The sequence below is a fragment of the Schistocerca cancellata genome, chromosome 12 (genome assembly GCF_023864275.1).
Source record: "Schistocerca cancellata isolate TAMUIC-IGC-003103 chromosome 12, iqSchCanc2.1, whole genome shotgun sequence".
Classification (NCBI taxonomy): domain Eukaryota; kingdom Metazoa; phylum Arthropoda; class Insecta; order Orthoptera; family Acrididae; genus Schistocerca; species Schistocerca cancellata.
In genome coordinates, this window is record NC_064637.1 from 12,393,096 (window position 1) to 12,420,562 (window position 27,467).

General features: G+C 42.5%; 1 protein-coding gene across 1 annotated transcript in view; it reads left to right on the plus strand.

The window, feature by feature from the left end:
* Positions 1 to 27,467, plus strand: part of LOC126109821 (tyrosine-protein kinase Fer) — a 611,311-nt gene that overhangs the window by 105,229 nt on the left and 478,615 nt on the right. The gene's annotated exons all lie outside the window — the stretch shown is intronic.

Sequence of the window (27,467 nt, forward strand, 5' to 3'; positions counted from 1 at the left end):
TATTCTAACGGTCTCTCGGCAAATGAGAGAAAGGCTTCGTCAGTGTAGTCGCTAGCAAAGTCGTCGTACAACTGGGGCGAGTGCTAGTCCGTCTTTCTAGACCTGCCATGTGGTGCGCTAGGTCTGCAAAGACTGACTGTGGCGACACGCGGGTCCGACATGTACTAATGGACCGCGGCCGATTTAAAGCTACGACCTAGCAAGTGAGGTGTCTGGCGGTGACACCACAATTTCAACTTGTTATTCCGATCCGAGGTTAAACATGTCGACTGAAGAAGTTGCTGGCTCATCCGGAATAGGAGAAGAAATTCCTGAAGAATCCATTCATAGTGATCTATCAAAATTACTATTGAAGGACGCAGTGGTGTATTATGAAAAGCTGTTGACGGAAAATAATTTAATTGCATCGACATCTTCGAAAGAAATCTCTCGTTCCCTCATCGTCACCTGATTCAATTTTACTACATTGTATTATCGTCGTTTCGCTTTTGTTGATGTTCATCTTATATCCTCCTTTCAAGACACTGTCCATTCCGTTCAACTGCTCTTCCAAGTCCTTTGCTGTCTCCGACAGAATTACAATGTTTTTGGCAAACCTCAAAGTTTTTATTTCTTCTCCTTGGATTTTAATTCGTACTCCGAATTTTTTTGTTTCCTTTACTGCTTGCTCAATATACAGATTCAGTAACATCGGGGAGAGGCTACAACCCTGTCTCACTCCCTTCTCAACAACTGCTTCCCTTTCGTGCCCCTCGACCATTGTAACTGCCGTCTGATTTCTGTAAAAATTGTAAATAGCCTTGTGCTCCCTGTGTTTTGCACCTGCCACCTTCAGAATTTGAAAGAGATTATTCCAATCAACATTGTCGAAATCTTTCTGCAAGTCTACAAATGCTATAAATGTGGTTTTGCCTTTCCTTAACCTATCTTCTAAGATACGTCACAGGGTCGATATTGCCTTTTGTGTTTCAACATTTCTACAGAAACCAAACTGAGCTTCCTGAGGACAGCTCCTACCAGTTTTTCCGTTTGTTTGTGAAGAATTCGTGTTAGTATTTTGCAGCCATGACTTATTAAAGTGATGGTTGAAATAGCTCTGAGCACTATGGGACTTAACTTCTGAGGTCATCAGTCCCCTAGAACTTGGAACTACTTAAACCTAACTAACCTAAGGACGTCACACACATCCATGCCCGAGGCAGGATTCGAACCTGCGACCGTAGCGGAAAGTGATGGTTTGTTAACTTTCACATCTGTCAAGACCTGCTTTCTTTGAGATTGGAATTATTATATTCTTCTTGAAGTCTGGGGGTATTTCGCCTGCGTCATACATTTTGCCCACCAGATGGTAGAGTTTTCTTAGGCCTGGCTCTCCCAAGGCCGTCAGCAGTTCTGATGGAATGTTGTCCACTCAGGGGCCTTATTTTGATTTATGTCTTTCAGTGCTCAGTCAAATGCTTCATACGGTATTATATCTCCCATTTCATCTTCACCTACTTCCTCTTCTATTTCCATAGTTTTGCCCTCTAGTACATTGCCATTGTATAGACCCTCTATATACTACTTCACCTTTCTGCTTTCCCTTATTTGCTTAGGAATGCTTTCCTTGATATTTATATAGTTAGTTTCCTTTTTTCCAAAGGTTCCTTTGATTTTCCTGTATGCAGTGTCTATGTTACCCCTAGTGATACATGCTTCTACATTCTTACGTTTGTCTTCCAGCGATCCCTGCTTAGCCAGTTTGCACTTCCTGTCGATTACATTTTTGGGACGTTTGTATTCCTTTTTGCCTGCTTCATTTAGTGTGTTTTTATATTTTCTCCTTTCATCAATTAAATTCAATATTTCTTCTGTTACTCAAGGATTTCTACTAGCCCTCTTCTTTTTACCTACTTCATCCTCTGCTGCCTTCAGTATTTCAACTCTCAAAGCTACCCATTCTTCTTCTACTGTATTTCTTTCCCCCGTTCTTGTCAATCATTCCCTAATGCTCTCTGTGAAACTCTCGACAACCTTTGTTTCTTTCAGTTTATCCAGGTCTCATTTCCTTAAATTCCTACCTTTTTGCAGTTTTTTCAGTTTTAATCTACAATTCATAGCCAAAGTCCTAAGAGATTCCGTAGTCGTCAGGAACCTTAACGTTACAACCAGACTGCAATATAACAGGGCACATATCGGTATTTTATCAGTGGTTGAGACGCCCTGCTAAACCCGCAGCACAGGACAGGTTGTTTAAGTCGTGGAAAGGGGCCAAAATAAGCGACTGTCAGTTACACTCAAACACACAACCTTTTATTTGATCAAACATTACAAGAGCCAAGAAATTTTTCTTTTTTAAAACACAGCTTTCGTTTTGGAACTTAATTAGCCGCTGATGCGCCGTACAGTCTCATGCCTTAAGGGCGAGACCACTTTACTTTAAAAACGGCTGAAAGCCAATAACTTAAAGCTCAACCAAAATCAGAAATTTAAAAGGCAAAGCATTATCTTAAAATAGTTCCTTAATTAGGCCGAAGGCTCAAAGAATCTGACACTTTAAGAGCAAACAACTTAAATTCAAAATCGGCTGAAGGCTCAATAACATTAAAATGCCAAAGGCTTTACGTGAAACAGTTCTTAAAGTAGCCTGAAGGCTCAAACCATCTGACGCCTTAAGGGCAAAAGCAACTCGCGCAGGCCCGGAAACGGTGAGAGGGCCAGATATACGTCGGCGAGCACCCACTGGCTGCCTGCGCTCCGCCCCCGACTCCACGGCTGCTGCGTCCCGACCGAGCCCCTAGCACGCCGCGGCGGAGAAGCGAGCCAACTGTCCCCCAATTCAAGCAGCTGATCGCCGCCATCTGCAGGGGTGAATCCTAGTACTGGGGCTGTGATTTGACGTATAGGAGGCGCAACAAGAGCAAATTGAAGCACAAATTAAACGCATGTTTGTTTGAAAAAGTACTGAGTATTCCAGTCTATTTCAATAGTATACTTAAATGAATGAAGTTTCCTAATTTCCGAAATACGCCTGCATAGAGACGCGAAATTTAAGAATGTAGGGCTCTTTCCTGACAAGGTCGAGAGAGTTTACATCGAGTTATTTGCATTTGATATTTAAATGAAACTCTTAAAGTAGCAGACAGTACGATTATTATTTAATTCACGTAATTTTCCTGTCAGGTCCTCTTTGCATTTTGCCGATTACTGTGTACATTTTGCACGCTTACTTTTGTTTAGCGCAGTATTGTCTACACTCGAATTTTGGTATGATTAATTGTAATAACCCGTATCACTTTAAATACTGTAGGAATTTCATTCGCACATTAGTTTTTAACACTGATAGCACCTCTGAAAGTGGTTGAGTTTGCGACATTTGATCAAATATTTGACCATTTACGAAGTATAATGACCACCTGACAACACATGTTAAGTATCTAAATGCAGTTATTCGACCTACCTCTGATTCATACTTCATATATATTTGGTTGCCTTGGTAACCTGGATAAGGAACGTTCAAAATTATACACACTGACAGTATTTCCACACTATTTAACCTAGGCCTATACTGCACGATTTCCAGGACACTATACCTGTTTCAAATGAGTTGGAAATCCAAATAGTGTCGGTATAGCATCGTCCTTCAGTTGACGTCCATTTACATAATTTTCCACGTAACAATTCTCTTCAAAATCAAGAGAGCACAGCAAACGATTTGCTGTCGGTTGGAAGTTCTCTCTCCGAGCAGCAACTGTCCATTTCCGATTTAGAAAATCGTTTGCAAGGTGTTGTGTCTAGACAAGACAGCCTAGACACAATGAGAGGAAGCCGAAAGGCACCCGCTTAAACTCACGCAGGATACGTAATGAATGCTATAAAGAAAAGTACGTAGCTTCTGGAATACTTAACTTTAATCCACATTTGTAGAACATCGCTCTTGATAATACATTAATAGAATCTCAGAATCAATTGAATACGGCGCCTTGCTAGGTCGTAGCAAATGACGTAGCTGAAGGCTATGCTAACTATCGTCTCGGCAAATGAGAGCGTAGTTGTCAGTGAACCGTTCCTTGCAAAGTCGGCTGTACAACTGGGGCGAGTGCTAGTACGTCTCTCTAGACCTGCCGTGTGGTGGCGCTCGGTCTGCAATTACTGACAGTGGCGACACGCGGGTCCGTCGTATACTAGCGGACCGCGGCCGATTTAAAGGCTACCACCTAGCAAGTGTGGTGTCTGGCGGTGACACCACAGAAGGGGCAACCTAAACAGAAACAAACGCTCATGATGCATTATTTATCCGTGAAAATATATACAAGTAATAGAAAGTAACAAACAACCAGAAATGACTGACCTGTGAAATGTAACATTGTTTCCGTCTTCGTCTTTGCTTCCATTACACTTATCAATTAAAAGTAGCACACGAACGAACCCTGTTTACGCACTGTTTCCCTGCAAATGGCGGCATCTATGTGGGGACGCGACACTAGCGCCAATGCGCGGTCTAGTTTTTATGCAGTAAGCCTGTGACACAGGCTGCCGGCCAGACACACGGCCACCCGCAAACACTGTCGGTCGCTCCAGCTCCAGAGGTGGCACGACAGTGCGCTTATCGATACGCGCTGCTGCCGCCGCTCACGGACAAGTAAGGCAGCAAGTTAGTGACGCCAGTAAGTGGAATAACTAAACGAGGCGGCAGTGCCGTAAGAGAAGACGACAAACAGTAAACGGCACGAACACGAGCTGTGCACTGCTCAGTGATGTAGGCTGGTATGATCACAAAACGTATAAACGTGTGATTTAATTCTTACTTTCGAGAAGGTGAGATAGCCCCCGTCACGAGTCTGTCACTTTCTGATTCCATCATAGACAGCAGCTGCTAGAAGCAGGCCGTGTCCATCTCCACGAAGTTCCGAAATTCTTGCGGATCTTCGGTCCTCACTTCTTTCATAAGCAGTGAATATGTCCCCCTGCCTTCATCCCTTCTTTTCAGCCAGGATCAAACCCAACAACGTCTGACTTTTCGTTTTTGTCGCCGTTCTGCCCTAATCCGAAGATTTACTGTCACTGCCAGGGCAATAGCTCTAAAAAGAAGTGGGTCCTCCATGAGCAAAATGCTGAACAAATGTAAATTTAGATATGCATATACATGTGTAACAAAGTGTCGTAATATAAAACTGACTGTCGCGTCTGTAATTCAGAACATTAGTAACCTACATATGAGAACAGCAATTACTTAATAAGTAATGATAAAAAAGAATTTCGTATGAAATAGGAACCTTGAACTAACAGAAATAATTTGACCGAATGACGATCCATTATATCTACAATAAAATAAGGGAAATCAGAGCTCATACGGAAAGATATAGGTGTCCATTCTTCCGCGAGATATACGAGAATGGAATAATAGAGAATTGTGAAGGTGGTTCAATGGACCCTCTGCCAGACACTTGAATGTGATTTACAGAGTATCCATGTAGCTGTAGATGTAGATCACACGTTCGCTCTTGTGTTTCGAACGCTGGTGCCGTCTACTGCGCATGCAATCCTAGTATACCAAGTGTAGATGGTGTAACAGCTCGGCGTGAACCACTCTGCAGTTATAAATACGCACGCTTGGAGCGCTGGTGCATAGATGTACGGATTAGGCGCATCGCGTAGTAACACCAACACCGACTCAAAGGAAGGCCTGGGCGCTTGTTGGTGACGTCACGTGAGCTAGGCACGGCGAACGCCAGGTCTGTTGCAGGCAGACTCATAACGGTGGTGTCTCCCTCTCTGACACAGGAAAATGGGAAACTATTGGCGCTAGTTGACCGACATACACTGTTCTGAGAGATTTCTGCAATCAGTTAATTGTGCAATTCATTACACTTCTTAACAAATAGTGTACTCCACAACTTAAATTTCCACCTGTTTTAAGGATTGACATAGAAAAACAACTTCATGGTCCAGCAGCAACAGAATTCGAGCTTCTTTACCTTATTTCTAAATCTGAGGAAGTTACATTTGTACTGGGTTGCTTTTACAAGAAACTGTAAACATATTGGTGCTCTTCTTTAGGTATCTCGGTTGACTATGGGGTGAGGAGCACTGAATGTTAATGAAATATCTTGCGACTGTACACGTTGCGGGAGGGGGTGGGGGACAGAAGAAGAGGCAAAAGAGGGTTACTTGTTCTGTCAAATAAAATTTTTTATCTCATAAAGTTTATCCTTTCAGTTGCAAGTGGGGAATATTTATCTTTTGTAATGTGCACGTTTAAAAAAGTTTAATCTCAGCAGTATTTTCTATGTATGAAGCTATTTTGTTACCTGTTTAGAATTCCTTTCGTTGAAAACGACTGTAATCTAATGACTGGCAACAGTTGGACATTTACACATGTAAATTAGTTCACATTTCCAATGACGATGTCGAACGAAAATAAATAAAAGAAACGAGTTCATTGTAAGGGGGTTGGGGTAAGTTTCGATAGCAAAATAGATCAAATAAATATAGTTACTTGAATGTAAAATTTCCGAAGCTTGCAATGGGGCAAAGCATCTTCTCATATTGATCTACGTTTATTTTGACAGGATTTAGTAATACAGAACTATGATCTTCATTTGTAGCTTTACGATAGTAAGAAAATGTTTCATCTAAATAAAACTGCAGAATCCAAAACAATACCAATCATTTTGTCCAAAAATAAGAGATTTATAGTGATAAGGACGGAGTACCCGTGGTCTTGGGGTAGCGTCTTCGGTCCCGGGTTCGATCCCCGCCACTGCCTAAATTTTGATAAATAATCAGCATTGGCGGCCGAAGTCAGCCTCATTCTGCCAACGGCTTTGTCAAAGAGGACGGAGGAGCGGATAGAGGTTCAGGGCACTCTCTTGCCCTGGGGGTGGGAAATTGCCCCTAAAGGCGGAAGAATCAGCAATCATCAACGACATGAGGATACAGAAGGCAATGGAAACCACTGCATTAAAGACACGTAACGTGTATCCACAGGACATGTGGCCTGTATTTGAAGAAGTGTCATGATGATCTCTCCATTGGAAAAAAATTTCGGAATAGTCCCCCATTCGGATCTCCGGGAGGGGATTGCCAAGGGGGAGGTTACCATGAGAAAAAGATTGAATAATCAACGAAAGGATAACGTTCTACGAGTCGGGGCGTGGAATGTCAGAAGCTTGAAGGTGGTAGGGAAACTAGAAAATCTGAAAATGGAAATGCAAAGGCTCAATATAGATATAGTAGCGGTCAGTGAAGTGAAGTGGAAGGAAGACAAGGATTTCTGGTCAGATGAGTATCGGGTAATATCAACAGCAGCAGAAAATGGTATAAAAGGTGTAGGATTCGTTATGAATAGGAAGGTAGGGCAGAGGGTGTGTTACTGTGAACAGTTCAGTGACCGGGTTGTTCTAATCAGAATCGACAGCAGACCAACACCGACAACGATAGTTCAGGTATACATGCCGACGTCGCAAGCTGAAGATGAACAGATAGAGAAAGTGTATGAGGATATTGAAAGGGTAATGCAGTATGTAAAGGGGGACGAAAATCTAACAGTCGTGGCCGACTGGAATGCAGTTGTAGGGGAAGGAGTAGAAGAAAAGGTTACAGGAGAATATGGGCTTGGGACAAGGAATGAAAGAGGAGAAAGACTAATTGAGTTCCGTAACAAGTTTCAGCTAGTTATAGCGAATACCCTGTTCAAGAATCACAAGAGGAGGAGGTATACTTGGAAAAGGCCGGGAGATACGGGAAGATTTCAATTAGATTACATCATGGTCAGACAGAGATTCCGAAATCAGATACTGGATTGTAAGGCGTACCCAGGAGCATTAGTCAGGAAGAATCAATACGCAAAGAAGTGGGATACGGAAGTACTAAGGGATGACGAGATACGTTTGAAGTTCTCTAACGCTATAGATACAGCAATAAAGAATAGCGCAGTAGGCAGTACAGTTGAAGAGGAATGGACATCTCTAAAAAGGGCCATCACAGAAGTTGGGAGGGAAAACATAAGTACAAAGAAGGTAGCTGCGAAGAAACCATGGGTAACAAAGAAATACTTCAGTTGATTGATGAAAGGAGGAAGTACAAACATGTTCCGGGAAAATCAGGAATACAGAAATACAAGTCGCTGAGGAATGAAATAAATAGGAAGTGCAGGGAAGCTAAGACGAAATGGCTGCAGGAAAAATGTGAAGACGTCGAAAAAGATACGATTGTCGGAAGGACAGACTCAGCATACACGAAAGTCAAAACAACCTTTGGTGACATTAAAAGCAACGGTGGTAACATTAAGAGTGCAACGGGAATTCCACTGTTAAATGCAGAGGAGAGAGCAGATAGGTGGAAGAAATACATTGAAAGCCTCTATGAGGGTGAAGATTTGTCTGATGTGATAGAAGAAGAAACAGGAGTCGATTTAGAAGAGATAGGGGATCCAGTATTATAAATCGGAATTTAAAAGAGCTTTGGAGGACTTACGGTCAAATAAGGCAGAAGGAATAGATAACATTCCATCAGAATTTCTAAAATCATTGGGGGAAGTGGCAACAAAACGACTATTCACGTTGGTGTGTAGAATATATGAGTCTGGCGATATACCATCTGACTTTCGGAAAAGCATTATCCACACAATTCCGAAGACGGCAAGAGCTGACAAGTGCGAGAATTATCGCACAATCAGCTTAACAGCTCATGCATCGAAGCTGCTTACAAGAATAATATACAGAAGAATGGAAAAGAAAATTGAGAATGCGCTAGGTGACGACCAGTTTGGCTTTAGGAAAAATAAAGGAACGAGAGAGGCAATTCTGACGTTACGGCTAATAATGGAAGCAAGGCTAAAGAAAAATCAAGACACTTTCATAGGATTTGTCGACCTGGAAAAAGCGTTCGACAATATAAAATGGTGCAAGCTGTTCGAGATTCTGAAAAAAGTAGGGGTAAGCTATAGGGAGAGACGGGTCATATACAATATGTACAACAACCAAGAGGAAATAATAAGAGTGGACGATCAAGAACGAAGGGCTCGTATTAAGAAGGGTGTAAGACAAGGCTGTAGCCTTTCGCCCCTACTCTTCAATCTGTACATCGAGGAAGCAATGATGGAAATAAAAGAAAGGTTCAGCAGTGGAATTAAAATACAAGGTGAAAGGATATCAATGATACGATTCGCTGATGACATTGCTATCCTGAGTGAAAGTGAAGAAGAATGAAATGATCTGCTGAACGGAATGAACAGTCTAATGAGTACACAGTATGGTTTGAGAGTAAATCGGAGAAAGACGAAGGTAATGAGAAGTAGTAGAAATGAGAACAGCGAGAAACTTAACATCAGGATTGATGGTCACGAAGTCAATGAAGTTAAGGAATTCTGCTAACTAGGGAGCCTAGGCAGTAAAATAACTAATGACGGACGGAGCAAGGACATCAAAAGCAGACTCGCTATGGCAAAAAAGGCATTTGTGGCCAAGAGAAGTCTACTAATATCAAATACCGGCCTTAATTTGAGGAAGAAATTTCTGAGGATGTACGTCTGGAGTACAGCATTGTATGGTAGTGAAACATGGACTGTGGGAAAACCGGAACAGAAGAGAATCGAAGCATTTGAGATGTGGTGCTATAGTCGAATGTTGAAAATTAGGTGGACTGATAAGGTAAGGAATGAGGAGGTTCTACGCAGAATCGGAGAGGAAAGGAATATGTGGAAAACACTGATAAGCAGGAGGGACAGGATGATAGGACATCTGCTAAGACATGAGGGAATGACTTCCATGGAACTAGAGGGAGCTGTAGAGGGCAAAAACTGTAGAGGAAGACAGAGATTGGAATACGTCAAGCAAATAATTGAGGACGTAGGTTGCAAGTGCTACTCTGAGATGAAGAGGTCAGGACAGGAAAGGAATTCGTGGCGGGTCGCATCAAACTGCCTGCAACAGACGTGGCGTTCGCCGTGCCTAGCTGACGTGACGTCACCAACAAGCGCCGAGGCCTTCCTTTGAGTCGGTGTTGGCTTCATCGTCGCCTCTTGTGTTTCGCGCGTTGTTGTCGTCTACTGTGCATGCGATCCTGGTGTATCCTGCGTAGATGGTGTAATAGGTTGACATGAAGTATCAGATATGCACGCTTGGAGCGCTGGTGCATAGATGTACGGTAAAGTCGCATCACGTAATAGGGGCTTGATCGAACCGTGCGGGAATCGCAGCTCTACAGAGTACAGCCACGACGGGAATGGCTGGGTAGGTGCCAGCGGCGGCGGAGGCGGCAAAGGTCAGCCAAGGGGGTCAGACAAGAGGGTCAACGCGGCTCTTCTGTCTGGGCCGCGGTCACACAGGAGGGGAAACAGGGGCGGGTCCTGTGGTTCGTACCAACTCGAGCGTTGCGCTCCACACCCTGCTGCTTCCTACTGTACTATGATCTTTGTAGCAATAAGTCGGAAGTAAACATTACGCTATGCGTTCTTCCGCGTCTGCTGGAACCTCATTGCGTTTCGTTTCACGTGGAGCGGAAGCCATATTGGCCCGGGTACAGTCAAGTCAAAGAAAGCAGGTGTTGACAGAACTGAAAATTACCGAAATATCAGTTTAATAAGTCACAGCTGCAAAATACTAACGCGAATTCTTTACAGACGAATGCAAAAACTGATAGAAGCCGACTTCGGGGAAGATCAGTATGGATTCCGTAGAAATGTTGGGACACGTGAGGCAATGCTGACCCTACGACTTATCTTAGAAGAAAGATTAGGGAAAGGCAAACCTACGTTTCTAGCATTTGTAGACTTAGAGATGACAGTGTTGACTGGAATACTCTCTTTCAAATTCTGAAGGTGGCAGGGGTAAAATACAGAGAGCGAAAGGCTATTTACAATTTGTACAGAAACCAGATGGCAGTTGTAGGAGTCGAGGGACATGAAAGGGAAGCAGGGGTTGGGAAGGGAGTGAGACAGGGTTGTAGCCTCTCCCCGATGTTATTCAATCTGTATATTGAACAAGCAGTAAAGGAAACAAAAGAAAAATTCGGAATAGGTATTAAAATCCATGGAGAAGAAATAAAAATTTTGAGGTTCGCCGATGACATCTTAATTCTGTTGGAGACAGCAAAGGACTTGGAAGAGCAGTTGAACGGAATGGACAGTGTCTTGAAAGGAGGATATAAAATGAACATCAACGAAAGCAAAACGAAAATAATGGAATGTAGTCAAATTAAGTCGGGTAATGCCGAGGAATTAGATTAGGAAATGAGTCACTTAAAGTAGTAAAGGTGTTTTGCTATTTGGGGAGCAAAATAACTGATGATGGTCGAAGTAGAGAAGATACGAAATGTAGAATGGAAATAGCAAGGAAAGCGTTTCTGAAGAAGAGAAATTTGTTAACATCGAGTATAGATTTAAGTTTTAGGAAGTCGTTTCTGAAAGTATTTGTATGGAGTGTAGCCATGTATGGAAGTGAAACATGGAAGATAAATAGTTTGGACAAGAAGAGAATAGAAGCTTTCGAAATGTGGTGCTACAGAAGAATCCTGAAGATTAGATGGGTAGATCACGTAACTAACTAGGAGGTATTGAATAGGATTGGGGAGAAGAGGAGTTTGTAGCATGAAGGCATCAAGGGATCACAAATTTAGCATTGGAGGGTAGCGTGGAGGGTAAAAATCGAAGAGGGAGACGAAGAGATGAATACACTAAACAGATTCAGAAGGACGTAGGTTGCAGTAGGTACTGGGAGATGAAGAAGCTTGCACGGGATAGAGTAGCATGGAGAGCTGCATCAAACCAGTCTCTGGACTGAAGACCACAACAAAAACAACAACATGTAATTAGAAACTAGAAGATGTGCATTTTTCTTGAAAAATGGTGGTTAATTATGAGTTAATTTTCATATATTTGATGAATTTCATATCTAAATAATTTAGGTATTCATACTGAACAAATCAAGACTGTAGATGACATCGAGATTCGAACTGCACCCTCCCCAAAATCAGGGTTACCATTCTACAACGCTACCCATCACACGACCCACGTAATTGAAGACCATCGTTTATTTATTTGACAGTGTTTCTCGAAAAATGTCAAAGCTGATTTTTCTCTGCAATTTCGTGAAAAGGCACTGAGAACAGCTTGTTTCTGGACACTGACCGTGCTCCGCTCGCCTGCCCGGCTACGAAGCAGGAAGCGCTGCCGGCCATTCTCGCGGTACGTGCGAACAGATGGGGTCAAATGGCTCTGAGCACTGTGGGACTTAACAACTGAGGTCATCAGTCCCCTAGAACTTGGAACTACTTAAACCTAACTAGCCTAAGGACCTCACACACATCCATGCCCGAGGCAGGATTCGAACCTGCGACCGTAGATGTCGCGCGATTCCAGACTGAAGCGCCTAGAACCACTCGGACACAGCGGCCGGCACGTGCGAACAGCGAGACAACCAGAGCACAAGTAGCGCCTACAAAGACTGTGACCGTACACGATTTTTGAAACAAAAATTACGTAGCTGAAGTATGATTAAGAAAAACGTTGATGGCTGTTAGTACAAGACAGTGTCTTAAAGGTCCTTTTAGAGTGACGTAGTAATAATACCAGTGTACTAGAGACGGGCTCCTGACCAATCACAGCGTTTCTGTCTGCTTGCATTAGGTGTATTCTGACGATGAACGAAGTACAGGGCTCGAGGTGGACGGAAGTAATCTAACCGACTGAATGAAGACTGTGATAAGCGAAGCGCTAGTGGAGCACACCCTGTCTGACCGAACAGGCTGAGCTGCCGTGCCGGCACCACCCAGCTGTCGTGGCGGACGTGTCCTTACTATTCCGGTTAAGAGTTACAGGTACGTTTGACAGTTATAGAGAGGTATTAGCGCAAAAGTGTGCCCAACCATCAAAGTGAGGGAGTGGTTTTGTGTGCTCACTGCGAAAGGCGAAAACGAACGAGAAGCGTGAGCAGTACTTGCCCGGTGAGGAGTGTGCAGTTAGCCCGCCGCAGGCCCTCGCCGCGCCGCACTCTACGTGTGTGGAGTGGCGGCGAAGCGGCACAAGAGATGGGGCGCCTCCACGCCCGCACCAACGTGGTGACCAAACCAAAAGTTCTACTGTCACCTCCGTCAACGTGTTAGTTATCTAGTAGGTGGATCACAGGATGCTGGGCTGTGATGTTATCCGTGCGTCTGGCTAAGACTACGCATTAACACGGTCCGTCAGGTGATAGATAGTGGACGAAACACGAGTGAGGGTAGGGATTTGAAGAGCAGAGGGAAAAAAGTGCCAAGGCTCGTGCCGTGGGAAAAAACCTCTGCGACAGTTGGATGGGTAGAAAGAGCAGTAGTGGCTTACCAGCTGCGATAGTTCGTGCAAGGTTGGATTTGTTAGTATGGGTATCGTGCATCATTACCGCGGCAAGCGATGACGATGTATCCCAGTTGCTGCAGTCGCTACATTCCTGGAACAATCGAGATCGCTATACAGTAGTGGGAGATCGGCCATAGATCATCTCACTGTGTGGGGGATGTGTGGAGCTTGTCTGCATGCAGTGTACGGTACGGTTTCCCTGTGTGGTGCCAGTTATTCGGCAGTGTATTTCAGCTGGATATCCAGTAAATGCGTCTGATTAACAGGGGCTCGCCTGTGCCGTTATGTTTGCGTATGCTTGGCCATAGATGTTAGGTCCTTACAGGTATGTCTTTTGGTCTTTTATGTTTCCATCTATGATTTCGGTCGTAGTTCCCCAGATTCAGAATAAACGGGTTCTACGAATGTCTGGAGTTTCTGTATAGTCTTGTGGTGAGTTTGTGGATTACCTCCGTGAGAGTCTCAAGTCGGTATTCCCGGTGAAGGTCCGCGATGCGTGTGTATCGTGAAGCATTGCTTATGATTTTGAGTACTTTGTTTTGTATGAGCTGCAGACGGAGCAGGCATGTAGGCGCAGCGTATCCCCAGACAGGAGCTGCGTACGTCATCAGGAGTCGGATAAGTGTGATGTACATACACCTCGACACCCTTCTGTTCAGTGTGCTACGCCTGTTGAGCATAGGGTAGAGCTGTTTGAACCTCGCGCTAGCTCGGTTGGTCACGTGTTGTATGTGGTCCCCCCAGAGTAATTTCCGGTCCAGCCAGACGTCGAAGTATTTGACTTTCTCACGGAAACGTATTGGGAGTGCATGTAGAGTTATTGGTCTGCAGTATCGGTGTTTGCGCAGTTGCTTCGGTCTTCTAGCGAACAGAACGGCTTCGCACTTGTCGTTGTTTACTCTAACACGCCATTTCTCCAACCAAGGCTCAGCCACTCTGAGTGCAGTCTGTAGGCGTGACGTAATGTTGGAGGGTTTCCAATCTTGCGCGAGGATGGCTGTGTCATCGGCGTAGATTGCCATCGTTGTGTTGTGTGTGGTTGGGAGATCGTTTATGTAGAGGTTAAACAGTAGGGGCCCTAGGATGCTTCCCTGGGGTACTCCCGCGTGTATACCGTGTCGTGTTGATTGTTTTCCCTGCACGTCAGTGTTGAAACTCCTGTCTGTGTGGTATGAGTGTATTAGACTGAAACGTCCCCTTTAGAACTATTTATACAAGACTGTGCTTAACTTGACACACAATAATTTTAGCGCAACGCAATCTGACTATCAAAAATCCCTGCAAAAGAATGGCCCTGAGTAACATTAAACTATACCTTTCAGAAATCACTTACCTCACAAAAATCTTCGTTACTCGATTACTGCAATACAGCGAGCGCCACTACTGCCAGCTAAATAAAAGATTCAAACTACTGAAGGCACTAACTACTGATAGGGATAGGTAGCAAATGAAAGATATTAATAGAGAACAAACAATGTATTTACCTTAATATCATAATATATGTAATTTCAAAACTCCGCCATCTCTCTCCTCACATCCACCACTGCTGGCGGCTCACCTCTAACTGCGCAACGCTACGCGCTGTTCACATCCAGCTGCCGCTGCCTAACACTACAATGGCAGACAACAATGCAAACTAGCACACAGAGCGCTACGTAACGTTGCCAATAAGAAAACATAAACAGCCTACTTACATAGCCCCCACGCTCCCCATAAAAAATTTTACAAATTTTGTTGGGCAGTGGCCAATACAGATTTAAAAAATTTTTTCATAATTACAGTAAGAAAGATATCAAATGCACACACTTATTAATACAATGTTGGTCAAAAGCTAAAATTTTCTCACAGTCGATAAAGACAGTCCTGATCATCATGATAGTAATTACAGTTTTTTTTTCACAAAGTCTCATTAGTAAAAAAAATTGCACACAGAAGTAGTGGATTTCCATGCAGTCTTGAAGAAGTAGTGGTGTCCTTCCAACGGAAAGACAGTGCTGACTCTTGACATGCTGACAGGTAATGGGCCGCAACAGAGCAAACCCACAGCAGAGTCATTCGAAGTTCTGAAGAATATTGGTAGGTAGGTCCTCGCAGAGCAGACCCACTGTAGTCCTGGTAGAGAGTATGGTATTGGTGAGTTAGCAAAGGTGTAGACCCACTGTAGTCCTTGTAGAGATGGCCAGCAGCCATCTGTTGTGACTGTGCAGGTGCACAATCACCATCGAAGAGTCTTGCGGATAATATATCAAGTCCATAAACCACAACTCGTGCACTCACAAAGTTTTTGGAATTGTCCTTAGAACCAGCAATGCTGTTATCCAGTCCCTTGCTGAATTATTAACACACGTGCAAACACTAACAGTCCCTACTTCTCACATATTGTCCATATAGTATGACCAACAGAAAAGTGTGCAGTGAAATGAATGCTTACAAGTTAATAATATGATGAACTGGTGGCAATTACAATTTTATGACGTAAGAATACAATTACAAAGATACAAAATACATCATTAAAAACATAACAATACAGATAACATTTGTAGTACAGGCTTTACAAAACAATAGAAATAAACATATACATCAGTGTTACAAGAATTATGACATAAGTAAATACATAAACGATCAGAATAATTTTTGAAACATCAACTTCACCCATGAGCATTAAAACAAAACAGAATAAATAATGTCTAAGCATCTTTACAAGGTAAATAACATATTATTAATGCCAATTATATTTGAGGTTAACAGTATTCCTCATCATAGTGAATGTAGCTGAGTATTAGAAGAAAAAAAATTCTATGAAACTACACAGAGACAGGAAGAAAACGAATACACAAGGGTACACAAACACATAGTGGGATAACACAAAAGGAAAGGACAGGGTTTGTTTTACTGCAGTATTTTGCATGGAGATCTCCCTTCGTTCATCATTATTCCCAAAAGTCCTATCTAAGCCTGCTTTCTGTATTCTGTTCACATCCTCTGTCAAAAATAGTTTTTCTCCACTGTACACTACCCTTTTTTTTGCCCAAACCATTTTCATATAGCTTCTCAATACATTTCTTCCAAGTCATCATAGTTAGTTTCTTATATAGTCTACCCCTCTTAAGCTAACTTAAATCTACTGAGCTCAGATATATATACCAAGGGACGAGGCAATGCAGCATCACATAAAACAATTAATATAAACAGCAATGAAAAAAAACGCAGATTTGCGAAGCAAGCAGCATTAAGAAATTAGCAAAGCAAGCAGCATAAATTACATCTAATATAAGGCAATGTGCAACAACAATAAATATAAGTCAGTAGTAAAACTAGCTTAACAGAGTAATACAAAGTGAAATTTAGTAGCACTATGCCTGGCAAACAGCAGCAGAAATAACTTATATCTAAACGTGACATAGCTCAAGCAGAAAAAATATTACAGTAAAAACAACAATGCAGACAAGGGAAATGTCTATTCACATCTTAATGTCTATGTAATTAAAGTGGTGCACCACAACAACTTATTGTAAAAAGAAATATTACCATGTACTTGAAATAAAATTATGTGTTACTGTTACTAGTTCCTTCTTATTGTTCTTTCCTTTCCAAGTGCTCCCTTTTTAAAGAATGTGGATCATAGAATAATTATTTAATAGATCTGTTGACAGAAAGTGTTCACATTAGCAAATGCATTTCATTTTATAAAAGCAATGCTGCAACACAGCTGGAAACCAGATATCAAATGAAATAAGCAACTATGAAAAGCAAAGCATAATATCATTCAATAGTCATGTGGCATTTCGTAAGTCAGTAGCTCTCAACTCTCGTAGAAAGACACTTGTCATAATCAGGTGTGCAGATGTAAAAATATTTCTTGTCATTTTATTAGGCATTTCAGTAAATATCATAAATTAAGAGCTCCACAGTGTTATCATATGTTTTTAATTTCGACCAAGTCGTTTTTGCGATGCTTTCTAGAAACGAATGTCATTAGCGGGATTAGGCCTCCTTTTTTTTTTTTTGCCTGTGCTTCCGGAAAGGCACACCCTAATGGCTTGTTCTCCAGGTGTCTGACACAGCTGTGTGCCGACGACGCACGTGCAGGTGGTCACTTAACATTCTTATGGAAATATTTACGACATTTTTCCGCTACAGAGACAGTCTCATATACAAAATTTTACGGGTCGAGAATTTGCGTTGCAAATGTGTAGAAACCAAATCTTATGAATATAACAGTGTCCAAAAAATTTTCGCCGGCATTGTGATACATTCACGCATTTACACACATTTCATAACTCTTAAAGTACGATTCTTGGTTTCCAACATCCTTTTTCACAAGTCAAGAGTCCCTAACTTCTCTTCATTATTCAAATACATATAAACACGTAATCACCTTCCTCATATATGGTAGCATCATCTTATTGACATAAACATACCTCAACAGCATAATACACATCGTCGTCGTAAAAATAACATCATAACACCTCAGTCAAATCTCAAAAACGTCGTAGCTTTCTGCAATAATTTCAAAACCTAAAGAAAATTCTCTGCTCATTTCAGTAGTGTCATCTACCTCAAACGTACTTTAAAAATCATGATCTCATACCAAATACATCATTCAAAGCTCTCATTGTATCACAAAGGGTCCGAAAAAACATGAACAGTTCACAAAGTACAGACAGAATACAATTTCATAAGTGTGAAGTTATCCAACTGTTTAATTGCGTAAACATGTGTCACTGACGTAGTAAAAAGGTTTGTCTCTCTCAGTTAAATGATCAGATAGCTGTGTAATTTATGTTTTAGAGAAATATGGTACCGATGTGTAAAGTTGTATAAGCAAATACCATATTAGCTAGGGCTCCTTGTGCTTGCCAAACACATGGTACACAAAGTAGGCGTGTCCCCCCCTGAGGTTTAATGTAATTATACCCTTAGGTGTTACAGATTACAGCAATGGAATGAAATGTATCACGAAAAACTTTCTTTGTAATTCAAAAATCTTTAAAAATAAATGTTTTAAGTACAAAATTAATCACTCAAATACGTGTCCTGTAGCGCTAAATGTGCGTCTTGCTGTAAGATAATTTCTGGGAAGTGTCGTAGTTATTGTCCTCCGAAAGCTAAGTTCTGCAGAAGTCAATGTACTTACCTCATGATACACAAAAGTGAAATGCTTTGCGTATAGATAACTTAGTTATTACGCTTATTGCCGTGATGAGGAAAGTACTGTGCTGTAACGTATTGTTGTCCTACGGAAAAGGCTGTCTCCTTGTAGCAATAGCACAAAAGTTACTACTAAAACATGTTTTACTTTACAGAAGAATTCAGAAAAAACTGTGCAGATATAAAACAGAAACACCGCAAAAGCAACATTGTAGATTGTCGCTCATTAGTAGCGTCGTGATAAAATCGTGTAGCTGTCACATAAACTAACCACTGTCTCATCTGGTATCTCACTGAAAGTACCTTAAATCCAGAATCCACTCTCAAGCAAACCAAAATGTTGCATGAAAATTTCATTACCAGTGCCGGTATATGTTCCAAGTATGTGCGCCTTATAGTCGTTACATAATTGTGCAACTAACAAGCAAGAATGCACACACACAATAACACTGTGTCGTCTGTTCACAATAACAATGCATTCGTAATTTCTGTTTAAATAAGTTCTCTTGGTTCTTGACCGGATATTTAACTTTAAACATTGTTGCATGGTAACAGTTTCTAAAGCATACTAGTAACGTGAAGTGAAACGTTTTATGGCAAAGACAAAGTTAAAAAGCAGATTATCTTTCAATAAACGGTTTTACATGTGAAATGTGGTGAAAACCTTTTCCTCTTCTCAGTACGCAGAGTTTCAACTTGAATGCAATTATCATGCGGTATTCGTCCGTAAAGAATACGGGAATTTTGCTCAAGGTTAGCGTCAATGTTATTTTTCCCTGAGCCAGCCGGCGCACGCGGCTGCCTGCGGTGCGAGTCATTGTCTGTTTCTTTGTTGGCGCGCGTCGTTACTGGGATTAGGAGGCCTAACTTCCACAAATTCGCCTTGCCGAGAGGGCCCAGCTCTGTTTAAAGCTCACCAGTTCTGATGGAATTCAGGTCTGTCGTTTTGTCGGTAGTTTCCATAGTTTCTTTCGTGTCGGTCACGTGGTGGAGAATTTCTCCCTGAATCGTAACTGCGCGCTGAGCTGTTGCGTCTGAAATTATTCTGTCTCCCTTGTTAATAATAGTTCTGATTACCATATTGTCGGTTTCTATGAGTGTCTCTGTCATATTCATTACTACGGAAATGCGATCTCTCTCTGTAACTATTACTCTGCCAGTGGTTGTCATACGGGTGGTGTCTCTTTTGGTCACGATTTACGTGGTAAGAATAGAATTGTCATGTCCAGTTATTGTTTCTATCGTCACAGAATTGTGACGGATGTGACCTGTAGTGATTGTTTTCCTGTTTTCGCATCCCGCGACTGTCTGTGTCAATTTCTAATTCTTGTAAGAGTCCCTGAAAAGCTTCAATGTCGTCTTTGCAACGTCCTGCCAAAATAATATGTCGTAAATGTTCAGGCAGTTTGATTAAGCAAATGCGGATGAGTTCTGAGGGGCTGTATGGGTTTGACAGGTATTGATTCTTGTGCAACATGTCTTCAAAATATTTCACAAGACTGGAAAATTCAGATTGTTCGAAGTGTTTCATCATTATGATGCTATGTTTTACTCGGTCTTGTGTAGCTTGAGACCAATATGCTGAGAGGAAGGCATGATAAAAATCTCCTTCACTGTGACAATCGTGAATGACCGATCGCATTCTTACACCTGGTTCATTCTCTAAGTAGCCACACATAAATTCTAATCTGTGCTCCAATGACCAGTTAGGAGGAAAACAACGAGAGAATTAATGGAGCCACGCTTGTGGATGAATGTCGTTGGCAGAATTCTTAAACGTTTTGAATTTACGTGTAGTAATGAACAGCTTATAGTCAAAATCATCGTGTCGGCGAGTAGCATGTCGGTCATTGTTACGTCGTGTCGGCGGTTCCATCTCAAAATTCGGTGTACCTTGCCAATTTCTTTCATAATTACCGAAATGCCCCGTGTTATTATTTTATGGCTTTTGCGTATTTCTAAGTTCCTCTTCCCGTGTTGGAGCGCGAGTGTCCTCTGAAATACGTAACTCTTGTATTACCTGTGTCAGCTGATCTTGTACTTCCCGGATTTCTCTTTGGTGTTGCGTATTAATTTGATTCTGATTTTGTTTGAATTTCCTAATTTGTTCACACTCTTCTGTGTCATTAAAGACTACTGGTTTTGTGTCATTCAGATTATCATCTACCTTCGTAGATAAATTATTTAGCTGATCCGAAAGTTCAACTACTTTCTCTGATAATGAACTAATTTCCCCCATGTGTCTTTCTACTGTGTCCTTTAAGTTTTCCTGAGTTTTTGCAAGTTGCGTAACCGAATCGGTAGATGCAACTGAGTCCATTTTAGCTTGCAAGGTCTCATGATTTTCATGAACAGTAGTCTGCAGTTCTTTTATGGCTGCTTCGTGATTCTGTAACGCATTCTCATGACGCGAAAAAATAGGTTGGAAATGCTCACAAATTTGTGTTTTTACGTCATTACAGAGCTTTTGACATTTCGATTCGATGTTACGTAACTCAGTAGTTAAATCTTCACGTGTTTGTTCAAGTGTGGTGTCTAACTTCTGAAGCTTTTGCTGTGTTTGTCTCTGATTTTGTTCCATTGTGTCTAACTTTTGAAGATTTTGTCCCATTTGTTTCTGATTTTGTTCAAGCGTTGTGTCCAACTTTTGTAGCCTTTGTCCCATTTGTTGCATTAACTGTAATAACAATGCACTGGTGTCTGAAACATGTTCCTCAGTGCTTTTCGGCAGTGAATTTGCACCGGCAACATTCACATTTTGACAAGCGGAAAATGTGTCTTGACTCATTTGAGAAAACGGTGAGGACGCAAAACCTGAATCTACAGTATTTGCAAAATTGTGTCCTGTCAATTCGGATTCCTGAGGCGAGCTGTTGCCGACCGATCGATCGATAATGCTTCCCTGTTCACAACCTGTTTCACTGTCTACACCATAAAATTTGCCGCCCGCTCCATTTCCCTATGCACAATTACCAAATTACTACTTCGAATGTCTGTTAATTCACTGCACAGTGGTGCTGATAAGCTACGCTCGTCGTCACTATTATTTCTCAGTTTACTTTGGAGCCGAGTGTTACGTTTTTCACACGCCATTATTGTCACAATATTTCACACGATAACACAGAAAAGCACAATTTGAATAGCAAAAATAAGAGAACACATTAACATAGCACTGAAAATAATATGTAGTTAATTACAAGCGCAGCTGCGAAATACTTGGTGCAAATCTACATGCATGCCACAACTGTTTTACAGTACAACAATGAAAGACTGCAACTACAAAGGAGATTCTCTCTACAATTACGCGCTAGCAATAAACAAAAGCTACACTAAATACACAAACTACAAGAAAAAATTAGAAGATTCCAGTGAGGTATCCTATGCTAAGGGTCGAAATATGAAACGTCCCCTTTAGAACTATTTATACAAGACTGTGCTTAACTTGACACACAATAATTTTTGCGCAACGCAATCTGACTATCAAAAATCCCTGCAAAAGAATGGCCCTGAGTAACATTAAACTATACCTTTCAGAGATCACTTACCTCACAAAAATCTTCGTTACTCGAACTACTGCAATACAGCGAGCGCCACTACTGCCAGCTAAATAAAAGATTCAAACTACTGAAGGCACTAACTACTGATAGGGATAGTTAGCAAATGAAAGATATTAATAGAGAACAAACAATGTATTTACCTTAATATCATAATATATGTGATTTCAAAACTCCGCCATCTCTCTCCTCACATCCACCACTGCTGGCGGCTCACCTCTAACTGCGCAACGCTACGCGCTGTTCACATCCAGCTGCCGCTGCCTAACACTACAATGGTAGACAACAATGCAAACTAGCACACAGAGCGCTACGTAACGTTGCCAATAAGAAAACATAAACAGCCTACTTACAAGACGCAGCAGCCCGTCGGGGAATCCCGCGTCGCTGAGTTTGCGAATGAGACCGTTGTGCCATAGACGGTCGAAAGCCTTTTCGATGTCCAGGAACACCGCCGCTGTAGCTTTGTTTACGGCGCCGTGGCTGTCCCTGCTGGGGCAACAGATAAGGCAGGCGGCCGGCGTAGCTCTGGCAAATGGGGGAGAAGTGTGGTGTGCAGGTAGCCGGCAGGTCTACTGCTAGCTAGCCGGGGCGTATCGTTCAAACAAGCGCCGCAGCATTCGCGTCTCGGTACCGTCAGTTCCGGACACATTACCGGCTGTTTCGAAATGACTATCGAGCTTTAACCCTTCGCAACAATTATTACATATAACTTATAAATGTCAGGTTGGCGCGTAAGTTCGTAGCGGTTTTCCGTAAGTTTAACAACGGCTGCAGGTCACAGAGGCTTTTAGCTATCGATAGTACACTGAAGCGCAATGTGAATCGCGGAGACTTGTCATTATCGTCTTCGAATAAAAGCGTCATATTTGTTCGTCTCACTGCGTAGTTCCTTCGATCACCCTCTGTACCATACTGTAGCACTTCTTTCTACGTATGCTGCAAGTGTGACCGAGATCTCTTAGTTAGCAATCACGTACCATGTGAAACTTACTTTCGTCTTTAAGTTTTGCACACCAGTGCATGTAGTCGGTTGAACTTGTTCTGGATCAACTCAATCGTAATCGGTCGTAATTAGGGATGTTAATCAAATTAATATATCGATAAAGGCAATACGTCGATACGTTTGCACGATACATTAAATCTATATATCGATGACGAAATAGCATATCGAGTGCCGATAGTTGATTTTATACTACACTTTTTCACACTTTTCGGTACATTCCTATGGAACTGTAGGAGAATATAACTTTACTTTCACTGTGTCAAGGAGTCTTCCTACTTTTTGTGCCTTCACCACGTCCAATCCTTCTCTTTGAGTGTGTGACGTAACTATGTGTGGCACGAAGCAAGTAGTTTGATTGCACGGGGGGAGGGGGGGGGTTAGCAGTGTGAATGGAGTAAAAGGATTTCTGATGTGACGAAGTACCACACGCTGCATTAAACAACAATTTTTAAAGCGGCTAGTGTCCTACTTCTTCACGTCGGCATTCTTCGGAAACAGTTGCTGAAAATGATGAACAACGATCTAAATGGCAAGATTGGTCTTTGTTGTGGTTCGACATGTATGGGGGGGAGGGGGGGGGGGGGGAATGACGATGAAATCGGCGTTTGGCCCTACCAACAGAAACTGCAACGTTTAGCTTCAAGAAATGGTTGAAATGCCTCTGAGCACTATGGGACTTAACTGCTGCTGTGTCATCAGTCCGCTAGAACTTAGAAGTACTTAAACCTAACTAACCTAAGGACAGCACACACATCCATGCCCGAAGCAGGATTCGAACCAGCGACCGTAGACTGTAGCGCCTAGAACCGCTCGGCCACTTCGGCCGGCCGTTTAGCTTCAACTTGCAGTTTTGACACTACAACTGTTACGTCGCTGGCCCTTGCAGGAAAGAGAAGGTGACACGAAGTATTGCGGGCAGACTCCCTGCGTGACGAAGCGAGCGACGGACCCGTCGGACAACTTCCAGTGTGCCACTCACATGAACTTACCAGTGTCAGCCAAGCGTGAACGCGCATCGTTTTCCTTTCAGTTCTTGTTCTGTTGGGCATAGGCAAGCTCCCAGCTTGTTGATGTACAGAATATCTAATAATAAAACAATACTTAAATATATAGCACTAAAACCGGCAGTATGTTTACAATATGCAGCTGATACCTTTGTAGTCCCGTGCGTGGTTGTTCTCTCCATCGATATATCGATATTTCGATAACCGATAACGACATTTCTTTAGGTATAGTTATATAATATTCCCGATATTTTTAAAAATTTCAACAGTCCTAGCGGCAGTGTAGGCACGCTGACACCCAAACCCTGAGATGTGAGACACTCAGATCGGTACCAGAGGTTGTATGTCGAAAGAGTATCAACCAGATTCGCGATTTAGTTCGTACTGTGTACTGTCGTCCAGTACAACGGGCGTAAACTTTAATTAAAAACAACACCAGAAGTATAGAGCCCAGCAAAAGCGCATCTGCGACTTTCTTATTCGTGCAGCTTCCGGATCGTCGTGGCAGAGGCCCTGGGCTGAAACCCCCATCGTATAATGATAAGTTTTTACGTTTATTTATATGCGATAACCCCACTTCCAACTAAAACCACATAACAAACGGAACGAAAACTTTCGCACCAAAACTTCTCACGTGCAAAACTTTCAAAATGTTTCAATATTTTTTTCCTTAAATATTGTTATCCATATTATAATCATAGATTGCTATCGTTTGTTTCAGTTTTTTGTTCTATTATGTTTTATAAGGGGGGTAAGAAGCCCAGACAAAATAAGACCGCCAAAATAAAGAGGAATGTCATACCAAAAACAGACTCCCATGTAATAAAGCAAAAGTGTAGACTGCCATTGTACTTCACTTAAAAATTGCGCAGTTGTAGGAAAAAATTAGTAAGTGTGACAACAAAAAACAAGTAACTGTGTGAATTACTCTTGATAAAAATATTTCGGCAAAAAGCTCATTCGATAACAAAGGACAAACGAAAAGGGAACTAAAAAAAAGTGACGAAATGTGAATGAAAACTTCCTGAAACAATATTTCTCTTCTGTTATTTGTTTATTCGTATGCACATAGAAAACGGTATAAAGTTTTTATGAGTGTTAAAAAAGAGGCAGTCACGTTTTTTATTCTACTGTATTGTGCGTGAAAGTGTTATATGGCAGTATTCTACCACACGTGTGATACAACTCGTTCTTTATTCTGCTGTTGCGATTGCTTACGCTTATTCTCTGACACTACGAATGCACCAGCTGCTTCATCACGAGTGGCGTCTGATTTGTCGCACGTGTCCGACAGGACACCACACCTGTGTGTACAAATGTACTCTGTAGGTTGCAACTTTCAGCTGATGGAGCGAAAGCAGACTGCCGAAAGAACATTGCTACAAACTACCTTTCACGTGTCAGCAAAATGTATTTTCCATACAGGGTGAAAAGTATTTAAACCGACAAACTCTGGGAGGTTGTAGGGGAAATCGAAACAAATATTTTTCCCTAATGTCATTTTTTCCTATGACGATTATTTAAACCGGTAGAGGAAGATTTCTCTGGAGGCCAGGTAATTAAACCAACAAACACTTTACATTTTTCTTATGACCAAGCGACAACACATTAACACAACCCAATTTCAATTACAGTAGATTTTTAAAAATGCCTCCATTGACATATAAACAAAGCTTACATCGTCGGATCATGTTCTGTCTGACACGGGCAAAAACCCCAGCAGTATCCTGAATTGTTCCTGCTGCTGCTACTATCCGGGCAACCAGATCCTCTTCTGATGCAACAGGAGCTGCGTAAACAAGGTTGCGCATCTCTCCCCACACAAAAACGTCCAGAGGGGACATATCTGGGGATCGAGCACGCCACGGTACAGGACCACCTCTGCCAATCCACGTTTCTGGGAACCGTCGGTCCAGGAGTCGACGCACACGACCTCTGAAATGTCCCGGAGCCCCGTCATGTAGGACCACGTGCGTTGTCTTGTAGGAAGCGAGGCGTCTTCCAGCAATTCTGGCAATGCTCTGGAGAGAAAATTGTAATAGTGCCTGCCATTTAATGGCCTTGGTAGCAGATACGGCCCAATTAAATAGTCCCCAACAACACCGACCCACACATCAACGAAGAACCGCACTTGATGAGCGCTAGTAACTGTGACACCAAACATGCGAATTGGCATGTTGAAGACTCCATCACGCCAGAACGTTGCTTCATCGGTAAACAACGCAGAGGATGGAAATGTAGGATGCATTTCACACTGTTCCAGGTACCACTGCGAAAACTGTGCTCTGGGTGGATAATCAGCTGGTTCCAGGTTGTGGACACGCTGTAACTGAAAGGGACGTAACAACTGCTGTCGAAGGACTGTTCTTACATTCGTCTGATTCGTCCTCATGTTACGTGCAATTGAACGAGTGCCGATTGAAGGATCCCGCTCCACATGCTGCAAGACAGCTTCCTCAAATTGCAGCGTTCTTACCGTGTGACGGCGTCCCTGTGCAGGTAATGTGCTAAATGACCCGGTCTCACGCAGACGTTGGTACACAGCAGCAGAGGTCGTATGGTGCGGGATACGGCGATTAGGATATTGCTGTTGATAAACCCGCTGTGCAGCTCGTCCGTTGTGGTGCGCTGCGTAGTACGCACCAACCATACCAGTGTACTCTCTCCAGGTGTATCGCTCCATTAGTAAACAGAGACAATGCACTACTACACTGGTGGACAGCAGTTGCCTAGAACTGAAGAGCGTAATACGGCCTTCGTCGGTTTAAATAATCCTCATAGGTAAAAATGACATTAGGGAAAATATTTGTTTTGATGTCCCCTACAACATCGCAGAGTTTGTCGGTTTAAACAGGTAAAACAAACTGTCACGAATGGGATTTGAGCGCGGAACCTTTACTACGGCGACGTAACGCTGTAGCAACTGACGCACGCGAGATCTACAAACCTGCCGCCTTTCTTCTGCTCCGTAGTTCTGGTGATACTCTTAATTACGGCTCGTGCACGTTCTGCTGGAAGACGGCACCCGGCACGAACTAAATCGTCGTGCCGGCTGAAACTGTATCGACGTAGGAGGTTTGGTTCCGATGTGTGTGTCAGACACGTGAGAGACGACGTGTGCAGAGAGGCCGGTGCTGGCCACACACACGGGGGCCGCCGCTGTTTGGTACCCCGCCGCCGCCGGCTGGGTAAAGGTAACGGCCCCCGTGTGGCCCCGTTGGCGGCAGCTTTCCCCCACGGCCCACGGCCCGAGCGGCGGGTCATCAGTCCCCTAGAACTTACAACTACAGGGTGTCCAGAAAAGGACTCCCTGATTTCAAAACTAAATATCTCGAAAACAAAGATCGATAGAGGAATGCAATAAACGGTATGTTTATCGTGAAAGCTGTAAGAAGTTTATACAGCAGTTTGAAATAATAGTTACAAAAGCTGCTAAC